A 12730-nucleotide genomic window follows, 5' to 3' on the forward strand; every position below is an offset into this window, starting at 1 on the left:
ATTATACATTTTGCATTATTTTCATTAATTATGAACATGCATATAGTAGTTCTTAGTAGTTCTCTGGGAGATATGAAAAAAAAAATAGTAGTTACTGATTAGCTAATAGTGAACTACCACGTTCAACTGAGTGCTATGACTTACAGATTTGTTAATCAGAGTTTCTTGTTAGTTAATAGTAGTTACTAGAATGTTAATAGTGCATTAGTCATTTATTTCTGTGTAGTTATTCATTATTGATGGAACCGTATTCTAAAGTGCTACCCAAAATTTGTTAAATTTACTCTTATCTTCACATTCAAAAGTTTTAATGCATTGTGTCATCAGTGTGTGTTTGAACCTTCTGTAATAGTTGCATATGAGTCCCTCAGTTGTCCTCAGTGTGAAAAGACTGATCTCAAAATCATACAGTCATTGTTGGAAAGGATTCAAATACACAAACATGCTGAAAAACCAAAGAATTTGTGGGACCTGAAAGATTTTTTTTGAAGAACAGCGGGCAGTTTAACTGTTCACAACAAACAAGGGACTCATGAACAACTATTGCAAAAAACAAACAAACAGCTGTGTATCATTCAGGTAACAACACAGTATTAAGAATCAAGCGTATGTAAACTTTTGAACAGGGTCATGTTTATAAATTCAACTATTATTTCTCTTGTGGGCTATATGTAAACGTCTTTTATGTGAAATATCTTTTTCAGGTCAGTACTAAATAAACAATAACACGCATTTTGTCTAATTAACATTTTGCAGATTCTGCAAGGTGTATGTAAACTTTTGACCTCAACCAAGTTATTGGTTTTAATCTGGCACCTAATGCTAATTTCCATAATTATATGACAAGCCGTATACTGGCAGCATTTGTCCAATTTTTACTGAGACTGCAAAATGGTGGGCTGCTCTAAGGTGAATGAAACTCCGCGACAGGTTGTACAGATGAAGGCCCAAGGGATGACCTTTTCAGCCACTGCAATAAAAGTTTGTCATTCCAAATCTGTGATTTCTCAAATATTGCAGGTTTACAATGACACCAATTCATTCAAGACAAACATAAGACAAATGCACAGGGTAATGCAGAGACTCTCAATGGGGAATCGGTTCAACACTGCAGCTGGAATTGCTTGCCAGTTCAGTGCTGAACAGGGCAGGGATCTGTCTTGCTAACTTTAAGAGAAATCAGACTGAAAGTGCACTCTGCAGTGAACAAGCATCTCATCAGCAGAAAGAATCAAAAGACTCAGCTCACCTTTGCTGAGGAGCATGTTGTGTAAAGAGAGGAGAACTGCTCCAAAGTTTACTATTTTGACTGTGATTCTCATCAAATAAATGCAGCGTTGCATGAGAGAGAAAAACAATGCAACTGACCTTAAAGTTTTGAACGGTAGTGTACATCCGTAAAATCACTGCCCTTTAGAACATACTTTTGTGAGACCGTAAGCGTGTTAAACTTCAGCCATGTGAAAGGTTGCTTTATTTGTATGGAAAGCGTTGGGAGATGAGTATCCCAAAGGCCATTAAAACACACACAAAGAATTATTATACAGTAAAACAAACACTCAAGCAAAGCAACAACAATCCGGGAATGTCAATGAACTCCTCTAGAACAGGCAAGGACAATAAATTCTGGCCTTGGAGGATGGGAGTTGAGGGTGAATGAGGAAACTTATGGAAAATAAGACTGAAGCACGGGAGCAACATCAGTCAACACATTCCTGAATCCCCAGGCGACCCTTGCCGGTCCGATAGGCAGGTGAGTAATGAGGTTACTTGTCTGCATATGTGGGAATCACATTCAAAAGTGACTTACACAAACAGCAGCCTTAATGAGTTCACTAATGGAGGCAGGGTATGAAGCAGTGTCAGCGAAGCTATCGGATCTTACACAAATACACAAACCTTTACCCATACAGACCTGAGACAGGGGGTTCCAAAGGATAATAAGAGGAGCATGCTGGGAGGACCAACTGTGTATCTGTCAAGCTGAGGGGACAGAGGTCATCATCAAACCTGGAAGCTTCTAGCATGCTAGCATCAAACAGGGACAGTGCTATTTTGACCCAAATACAAAGCCAGCAAAGTGAACACTGTGAGTGCAACTTCTGCCACTGAATAGAACATCTAATATAAAATCCACTCTTTCAAGGATCCTTCAACAAGGTCAACATGAGGAAATAATAATTACTAGAGCAAACAAAGTAATGTAAAGCATGTGTGTAGTAGTAATAAATATCTCAGATATTTTCTTTCCACTGATTAGAGATCTGCAGTTGCTTTATTCAACAATAATCTGACCATCTGCCCCACTAAACTAATTGTAAACAATTGTAGTTATATAGATATGAAACTGTGGTAACACTTTACAATAAGGTTCATTAGTTAACATGAACTAAGGATGAACAATACTTTTGCATTTACTAAAGGAGAAGTCTACTTCCAGAACAAAGATTTACAGATAATGTACTTAACCCCTTGTCATCCAAGATGTTAATGTCTTTCTTTCGTCAGTCGTAAAGAAATTATATTTCTTGAGGAAAACGTTTCAGCATTTTTCCTCATATAGTGGACTTCTATGGTGCTCCAAGTTTGAACTTCCAAAATGCAGTTTAAATGCGCCTTCAAACAATCCCAAATGCAGTTGCAAACGATCCCAGCCAAGGAAGAAGGGTGTTATCTAGCGAAACGATCAGTTATTTTCATAAAAATACTTACTCTCCCTGAACTCTGTTTTTTTCCAGTTCATGACAGTTAGGGTACGTCGAAAAACTCTCAGGTTCTCCATCAACTTCAAAATTGTCCTATATCGCTGTTTTACCTTTTTTGTTAAGGGTGTTTGATCTTCTTTGCATGTTCACTTTGCATAGACTGAGTTGATGCTTCTGCAGCAATGAAGGATGATTTTGAAATCATTTATGAAGTTGAGGGAGAAAATACGATTGGAGTTTTTCAACATACCCTAACTATCTTGAGCCAGAATACACAGATTTCAGGCAGAGGAAGATAAGCGTTTATAAAAAGCGTTTATTAAAAAGTTTATAAATTGTATTATTTTTATGAAAATTACGTATCGTTTCGCTAGATAAGACCCTTCTTCCTTGGCTGGGATCATTTACAACTGCATTTGAGATCGTTTGAAGCCGCATTTAAACAACATTTTAGAAGTTCAAACTCGGGGCACCATAACCAGTCCATTATTATGGAGAAAAATCCTGAAATGTTTTCCTCAAAAAACAAACTTAAACTTCTTTACGACTGAAGAAATAAAGACATGAACATCTTGGATGACAAGGGGGTGAGTTTTCCTTTAATCTTAGTTAATGTTAATTTCAGCATTTAATGCATTATTAAAATCAAAAGTTGTGTTTGTTAACAATAAATGCATTGTGAACTAACATGAACAAACATTGAACGATTTTTATTAACTTACATTAACAAAGAATAATAAACAGTGTAATAAATGTATTGTTCATTGTTCTTTCATGTTATTTAATACATTAAGTAATGTTAACAAAGGACACCTTATTGTAATATTTTACCAAAATTGTGTCACAATTTGTGTTAAAAAAAACAAACAAATATAGCTTATAGTATTAAGAATTACAGCTTATTAAAATAATGTGCCGTCTTCTGCAGTCTTATTTTAGTATTGAGATACTATTATAGTTTTGAAATATTTTTGTTAATTACTTTGTGTTAATTTTAGTTTGTTTTTTGATGTGTTTGTCATTTTTCATAATTTTTTTAAATTCTTTTTTTATCCATTTTAGTTCATTTTTTAGTTTTCCGTTATAGTGAATATTTTAGTACATGAAGTTAAACTAAATGAAAAAAGAAGAAATGTAGCGTAAATTATATAAATAAATATATATATGTATATATTTTTTATTTCAAGATTTTTGCAAAATGTTTTTATGGTTTTAGTTTTAATTAAGCATAAAAACCTGAGTTTTCTGATCTCAGAGCATATTTGTATGGAAAATTGATTTAAATATGGACGCAGAGTGGCAAGTCAGATTCATATATTTGCTTGAAAATTAGGAATTCATTTATATGGACATGGTTTATGAAAACCTGTCCCATATTTCAAAAGAAGAAGCAGCCAGTGTTTCACAAAACAATACAACGCTCATTAATAATTCCGACGATATATCTACATACTGTAAGCTATGAAACATCTTTTGGTGTAATTCTGTTTCAATAACTGTACACTGGCTATAGACAGTAAAATAACACCTCATCGATAAAGCAAGTCTGAAATCATTTAATAGAAGAACAAACACATGCATTTCAAAGATCTCACTCCAAATAAAACAGTCAGTGTAATATTGAGATCCAATTGAGATATTAAAGTACATCTGTTTCTTGATTTAAGTACATTATAAATAATAGCTCCACAATTAAAAACAGTGAAATGAATATGATCTTCTTGAGAAACCATCTCAAGGTCTCATCTCACTTGCAATGTGATTGATTCTCAACTTTATGTGGTTTGTTTTGGTGCTTGGTAAGATACTTGATACCTTGCTGTGCTGTTGAGCATGACATGCTATGCGGTTTAAATCCCATTTTGATTTCATAAAAAGACATTCATTTAAAATATCTAGAGGATTATCTAGAATCATGGTGGCTAATCTCAGTCTGTGCAGTTGTTGTAAACAGATACTGAGGTGTTTTATTTCAGTTTGGAGTTTAACTTTTTTTTTGGGACCTAACTTTTCACTGGGAGTCAACAGTCAGGACACACATACTCTTTATTAAATGTTAGTACTATCACATTTTAAAATAATAGTAAAGTCAAAACTATAAATTACTATACATTTCTTAACACTGTTATACAAAAAAAAGAAACATGTCACTTGTAACTAGCGAATTGCTCTTATAGTATATCCATGATTTCAAGGGTGTCTTGTTCTCTAGCAAACCCACAGAGAGTGAAATATGGCGGTTCAAAGAGTCTTGTGTAAATCAAATAAATTACAGTGAGCCTTGAGTGCTGGGAGTGCCTGAGATGTCTCTTTGACACTTTCAGCCTCTGCGTGTGAGTGCGCTGTGCTATCAGGATAGAGAGGGAAAGACAGAATGACAAATACGTGAGGAAGAAAGTGAGAGTGCAAGAGATAAAGCAGGAGTGTAAGAGTGACTGTTGATGAGGGACAGCTTCCCACTTCCCAACAACCCTCTCCGGTGAAGCTCCAATCAGAAGCATTGCTATGATAATCTGCTCCAGATGTTGACCTGTGAAGACCTTTGCTGCAGGCATCTCGAGCTGCCGTCATAGACTACCAACACATTTACACTCACTAGGGGTTCATTTTCGGCTAGTAAGGAAATCCGGAATTCTGTGATTTAGAGTGTCAAGTATTCAAAGGGGACGGTGAAATGACAGAGTTTTATTAACTTTCCTGTTATTAAAGTTGCATATCTGTCTAAAAGGTTTAAGTAGCTCTATATGAAAAAAGGAAGTAGCATATCAGAGAGCTGGCAAAGATTTTCATTTTAGATTAAAGGGGTCATGAACTGAGAAACCAAAATTCCCTTGATTTTTTTGACATCTAAGAGGTCATTGTACTATAAAAACATCCTGTAAGTTTCAGAACTGTGGAATGTGCCACTCTATGATGTAATAGTGTAGCTAAACTCCGCCTCCACAGAAGATGATCAATACCTCCTTCTACATCACTGCCTGTTTAGCTCCGCCCACCGATTTGCGCACATACATTCTTAAAAACAAAGGTGCTTTACAAGGTTCTTCGCAGCGATGCCATAGAAGAACAATTTTTGGTTCCACAAAAAAACATTCAGTCAAAGGTTCTTTGAAGAACCATCTCTTTCTTACCTCTTTATAATCTGAAGAACCTTCAGATGTTAAAGGTTCTTTATGGAACTGTTTAGACAAAAAAGGTTCATCTATGGCATGAAGCATCTTTATTTTTAAGAGTGTAGCGTAAAGAGAAAGGCAATGGCAGATGTATGCAGAAACAAAATGATAAAGATGGCTCTGAATGCAAGAAGACACTGTGCAGTGCCAACATTCTTTGCATTGCCTTCCTTCCAGTCCCACCATTAGGAAAGAGTGGATGAACTTTTTTAATTAAGTTCCAGACCATGTCACTGATGTTGAACTTGGTCCTTTGTTCACTTCATTTTACCGTGGATTCGTTTACCAACAAGGCACAATTCGACACAGGATTTTCAGAAAGACTGAAACTAAAAGACGATGCTGTGCAGTCTATATTGGATCCGACAGTAATGTCAACACACGTGCTGTTTTTATTATGTGGTCACTATTGCTTTGTCTGTTATTACAGATCGCTTGATATGTACTGAGTATTTATGCGTCCATCTATGAAGGATACACAAGTCTTAGCCAATCATAGCAGTGGGAGTTTATTCAGAGTCTACAATCTAGTGATAGATACTATTTACAATAAGTAAAAATAGCATATTTTCTTAGCAATAAATTATATTTATATTAAGTGCAAATAGCAATGGATTCTATTAACAGTAAGTGAAAATAGCAGTGTTTTCTTAGTGATATGCTATTTACACTAAGTCCAAATAGTGATGCATTCTACTTACACTATGTTAAAATATCAGTATTTTCTTTGCAATAATACTTGCACTTAGTGCAAGTGGCAGATATTTGCACCTCAGTATTGTAGTACATTATAAAACAGTATACAATAAATGATCATTTTTATTAAAATTCTTAAATGGATCCTGCCTTATTGGGACAATAAAGGCCTCCCTACACCTACACCTACCCCTACCCCTACTCCTAACCAATAAATACCCACGAGGCACTTTATTTTTAATTTTTCAATTGTTTTCTTCATTTTATTGAAAATAAATTGCTTTCTGGTATGACTTTTGATGTGAAAAGGGAGAAGAATGCGTATGGTAAAAGGCGGATTCAAACTTGGGTCAATTGCACCAAAAAGCCAGTGCTATGTGCTTTACCACTTACACCACTAGATCCACTGTTCAACAGGCATTTTTTGTAATGTTTAACTACATGTTGGTGGTGGAGTTAGTGCAAATAGCCTCTGCCAACAAGGCATTTCTGCAAAACTGATAAAACACACCTATATGTGCAAATCACTGTAGTTTCCAGTTGAAATGAACACTACACTGTAAAAAATAAAAAACACAATTTGTTAAGTCAGCTTAAAATAATTTGTTACCCTGCTGCCTTAAAGTTTTAAGTTCAGTCAACTCAAATAAGTTTAGTCAACTTGAGATGTACTAAGTAACAACTTAGATATTTGTGTTTGCTAAACTTAACAGATGGGTAAGTAACCCAGCTGCCTTAAAATTTTAAGTTGAATCAACTCAAATATCTAAGCTGTCACTTAGTATAATTTAACATTTCAAGTTGAATTAAGCCAGGTAACAAATTATTTTAAGTTGACTCAACAAATTGTTTTTTACAGTGTAGAGGCAGTAAAACTTTGACAACTTTTATTCCTTTTTACGCAAAGAATGATTTACAGGTACAGAGTTTGGATTAATAAAGGCTAATTTTCTAACAGTTACTTGCAGAACATTATGTTACAACTCAAAAACAATTTTAACATCCTCCATGATTTGAAAACTGATACTTTTGAATGTTCTCGTCACATATATATAGCTTCACACGCATTAGTTTTCTAATTTAGTAGGTTTGCTCGTTTTGCCCTAATTTCTATATCACTTTTGCATCGTTAACGCTATCGTTTAGGTTTAGGCTTGGGTTTTGTGTAGGTAATATTTCCAAGACAATAGAGCATTTACCTTTAGCGACACTCCCTGGATATTTGAATTCTGAACAGCTGCAATATGTACCTCAAGCAGCGTAATAAAAATGTGCCACGGTCACTATTGAACATCTGTTTTAGCGCCACTCTCTGGACATTTCACTGCTGCAAAAGGTCCAGTATGGTGTACATAACTACAGTGTTGCAGAAATGTATATAGAGACACGTATTTTCATGAGCCATGGGTTGCTATTTGCACTTAGTATAAATAGACACTCCTGAAATGAGTCCATACATCTTTCATGGACTCCTTTCACAGACAGTGATGATGCATTTCCACCATTTTTAACATCTTAAATGTGGCAAAGTTTTTTTTTTGTTTGTTTTTTTTTAAATTAATGTTAATTTATAACACTACTCTTACCTTGGCATTAAATGATAGATTACCAGTTATCACTGCTATGTGAGTGTTTTTACAGCTGAGGGAGTGACGGTAAATTTGAAATCTTTTTCTCTTCTGGCAAACATTAATAAATCTCTCTCTGTTTTTTTCTCTTTTGGAAATGTTATGATGGATGTTTTCTTTTTCTTTTGGAGCAAATGGGAACTAAAATATCTGTAATTTCTGTGCACCACCGACTTCTGCTTCTGACAGCCCTGAAAACTTGAAAAGGGTCCACTGATCAAAACAGCTAATCTTATGGATGCATAATTGTTGCTATTATTTATTATGTGACTTGGAAAGTCATTTTGCAGTTTAGTTACAATAAACTAAAAGTTATAGTATGTTTTCACAGTACATCAAGTACAAAAGATCAATGAAAATTTGATTCAGCATCATATGGCCCCTTTAAAATTAGATTTCCTCTAAACAATTATGCACATCAGCTTAAAGCCTACTCAAATTTTATCTTGAAAGTCATTGTCAGCTTGATGACAGTACCTTCTTATCATGGCCTACATCTGGCATCTAGTTTTTACTGCACAAACACACTCAAAACACACACATACACAGAAACATCATTACTGGAACAAACCCATACTTTGACACGCCGTCTAAAGTATTGCACATTAACTGATGTCACCTTTTTTTGATTGCTCTAAAGCACTGGTTTTCAAATTTTTCCTAGTGGAGGACAACTTTAACCCCAATGAAAAAATTGCAGACCACCTAAAACCCCACATACACATTTATTGTTATTTATTAACTATTTCTTTGTTATTATTGATGACTTAGACTGCTACTTTAAGATAATGAAACTAAATTAGTTTTTTCATTAACTGAGAGGCTGGACTGAACACTTTACGTTACTAAAGAGAATAAATTCATAACTCATTCATAATTATTTATTTAGGTTTTTATAATCAGCAAATCAATCCACTGGCCAATCAGAATCCAAAATCAACACCGTTTTTCTGGAACAATATCATATGAGAATTCATAGGAGTAATTCATTCATGTAAAACATTTTTCAGCAGAAGCACAGGCTGTTCCCTCTGTTTCAAGAATTAATTTATACTGTGTCTTCAGGGCATATGCAATACAAAAGAAAAAAAATACAATATTTTAGATTTGACTCACTACAATCACTATGATTTATCAGCAACAGCATTATTATCCAATATCGCCTCACCCACTATTGTGTGTCCTCCTGAACAAGATCTAAATCTTAAAGATGTGACGTACATGTTTATAATATCAATGAAAATGTTGTGTGAGATATGATTCCTTGTCATATGTTATTTGTGTTGTTATTGAGGACAGATGCTGCCTTGATCTTTAGGATATTGCATTTAATATATCAGACTCGCACACAAGCCTTTCTCAGGGCAATTTAAAATGCCAGCCAACACTTGTTTCCAGATTTCTATACTAGGCAAAGCAGTCATTATGACTTGAGGGGACACGTCACCCCATCCTCCACCCCTCTGTCTGGCAGATAATCTATTTGGGGGGTTGTTTTGTTTGGCCTCGTTGCAAAGAACAAGAAATTGTAGCCAGCTGTGTAAACTGACAAGTTTAAGACCCAGCGGATAAGTGAAGTCTGTGCACTGAAAGAATAAAAGTGTTTATTTATGAGTGTTTAGGATTGCAAAAGTAAGACGCTTTTAAATTCACCAATAAATCACTTTTTGCCTTTGTTTTTTTGCTGTACTTTACTGTATGCTGGCAAGCTGTTCTGCAAATTACAACAGCTGTAGCTAATGTCTAAACACTGTTTAGTACTTCACTTTTACCATATTTCTATGACAAGAGTAGTCCCATTCATCTCAAAGGCAGCTGCTCAGCCGCCGTATGTAATGCCAGAAGTACGCAACCTGGAGGCTGCCATCTTTGATTCATGGCATGCAAATTAAATCTGTCTATACTAGAATTTACGGCTGCCCTCAACTAAAGATTTTTCTGGTCGACTAGTAGTCATTCATTTTAAGCATTAGTCAACTGTTAGTAGCACGTTTATTAATAAACCCTATAAATCATAATAAGCCTTTAATTGCCTACATGTCAAGTCAAGTCAAGTCAAGTCACCTTTATTTATATACCGCCTTTAACAATACAGAATTGTGACAAGGCGGCTGTACAGTATTAAATAGGAAACAGTACATCAACAATGCCAAAGGCAACATTAAACACTCACATTATAGGTAAAGGTAGTTAATCAAAAACAATAAAATAAAATGCAATATTGTGTTAAGAGAAAGTGTCCCCAACTAAGCAAGCCAGAGGCGACATAACCTAACGCACGCTCAAGCGCATGCAAAAAAAGCTTGCAACAGCACACCGGCAGATATAATAATTATGAATGTGTCAGAGACAAACAGCACGGAGACTGCATTAACATTTTAATAATTTATTGATTAACTAGTGCTTTCTTTATTTTCAGCTTAAGAGATGAAGACAGCAACACTGACTCTACTGTAGTGATGCGCCTGTACGCATGTCTCATATGGATTACATATGAGTTGTGGATTACACATTTGAATTGGTTCATTTAAAAGTAGACATTTCACTCTCTATATATATTTCATGTCTGTAAGGCAGAGACCGAGGCAGCAGAAAGCACGTTTGCTTTCCTTATTTTACAAAAGCGCAATGTTTTGTCGTTTTTGTGAGTCTGCACGAATACACAGAGTCTTTACAGATTCGAAAGATGTATTACTCTTATGTGTATGAACAAAAATGACAGAGTATTTTAGTAGCAAGTGACCGCACCGGCACCTCCATCTGTCATGCAGGGAGCGCGCTACTATTCAACTTTCACACTCCGCACACACACTAAATGCAAACAGTGCACATTTTTCTAGGTTAACATTAGATTGAGCTGCCGTGTAAAGTTGCTACTACATACATCTTTCAGACTAAAGCCATTTTTGAGGATGATGAATGATAGGCGAGCGTTTGGATGTCCTGCCCGATGTACTATACTACCACATAGACCAGCCGTTAACGATTTGTCAGTTATGGACTGTGTGACTTTGCCACTTCCTGTGGAGTTTTTTTTTTCCTGCTACTAAGCGACTAACAAAATTTTGGTCGGCCAAGCCTCTTATTGTCGACTAACAGTTAGTCGACCATTAGGGGGCAGCCCTACTAGAATTCCTTAGAGAAGACAGGGAAAAAAACATACAAAACTGTTCGTAGTCAAAAAAAAATCCTGATGTCCTGAAAGTAGACAAAGAGAACCAAATCAAACAAATGAGACAAAAATACATGCTCTGTAATTTATTGTTTGAGAAAAATAATCCAGTGTTACATATCTGTGCATTGCAAAAGTATGTGAATCTTTGCTTTCAGTGTCTGGTGTGACCCCCTTTTGCATCAATAACCGCAGGTAAAGTTTCTTGTAACTGATCATCAGTCCTGCACAATGGCTTGTAGGAATTTTAGCCCATTCCTCTGTACAGAACCGCTGCAGCTCTGTGATGTTTGGGTTTCCTCTTCTGAACTGCTTGCTTGAGATCCTTCCACAATATTTCAATTGGATGAAGGTCCAGATTTTCGCTTGGCCATTCCAAAACATTTACTTTGTTCTGCTTTAACCATCCTTTGGTAAAACGACTTGTATGCTTGGGGTCGTTGTCTTGCTGCATGACCCACTTTCTTCTGTCTCAGTTCTCGCACAGATGTCCTGACATTTTCCTTTAGAATTTACTGGTATAATTCAGAATTCATTGTTCCATCAATGACGGCAAGCCATCCTTGCCCAGATGCAGCAAAGCAGGTCCAAACCATGATACTATCACCACCATATTACACAGATGGGATAAGGTTCTTATGCTGGAATGCAGTGTTTTCCTTTCTCCAAACATGACAGTTCTCATTTAAAACAAAAAGTCCTATTTTGGTTTCATCCATCCACAGAACTTTCTCTCACAGAACTTAGTCATCTGGCTTGTCCATATGATCTTTATCAAACTGCAGATGGGCAGCAATGTTCTTTTTGGAGAGCACTGGCTTTATCCGCCATGTACACCATGGTTGTGGTTCTCCTTGTGGTGGACTCATGAACAATAACATTAACATTAGCCTATGTGAGAAAAGCCTTTAGATGCAACCTCGTGGCTTGAACAAGTCTTGCGTTTGTGGTGATCTTTGTTGGTGGACCGCTCTTGGAGAGGGTAACAGCAGTCTTGAATTTCCTCCATTTATACACAGTCTGTCTGACTGTGGATTTGTGGAGTCCATATTTTTTAGAAATGGTTTTGTAACCTTTTCCAGCCTGATGAGCAACAGCAACTCTTTTTCTGAGGTCTTCAGAGATCTCCTTTGTTCATGCCATGATTCACTTGCACAAACATGATCAAACTTTGACCACTGTTCTTCAAATAAAACAGGGCACACACTGACACTAGTCATTCCACTTAATGAAAACGCCTCAGAACAGATAAACAGATGAAGAATTTCACCTTCAAATTAAATGCTAATCCTAGAGATTCACATACTTTTGCAATGCATAGATATGAAACACTAGACCATTTTTCTCAATAAATAA

This window comes from Labeo rohita, chromosome 7 (genome assembly GCF_022985175.1).
Source record: "Labeo rohita strain BAU-BD-2019 chromosome 7, IGBB_LRoh.1.0, whole genome shotgun sequence".
NCBI lineage: Eukaryota > Metazoa > Chordata > Actinopteri > Cypriniformes > Cyprinidae > Labeo > Labeo rohita.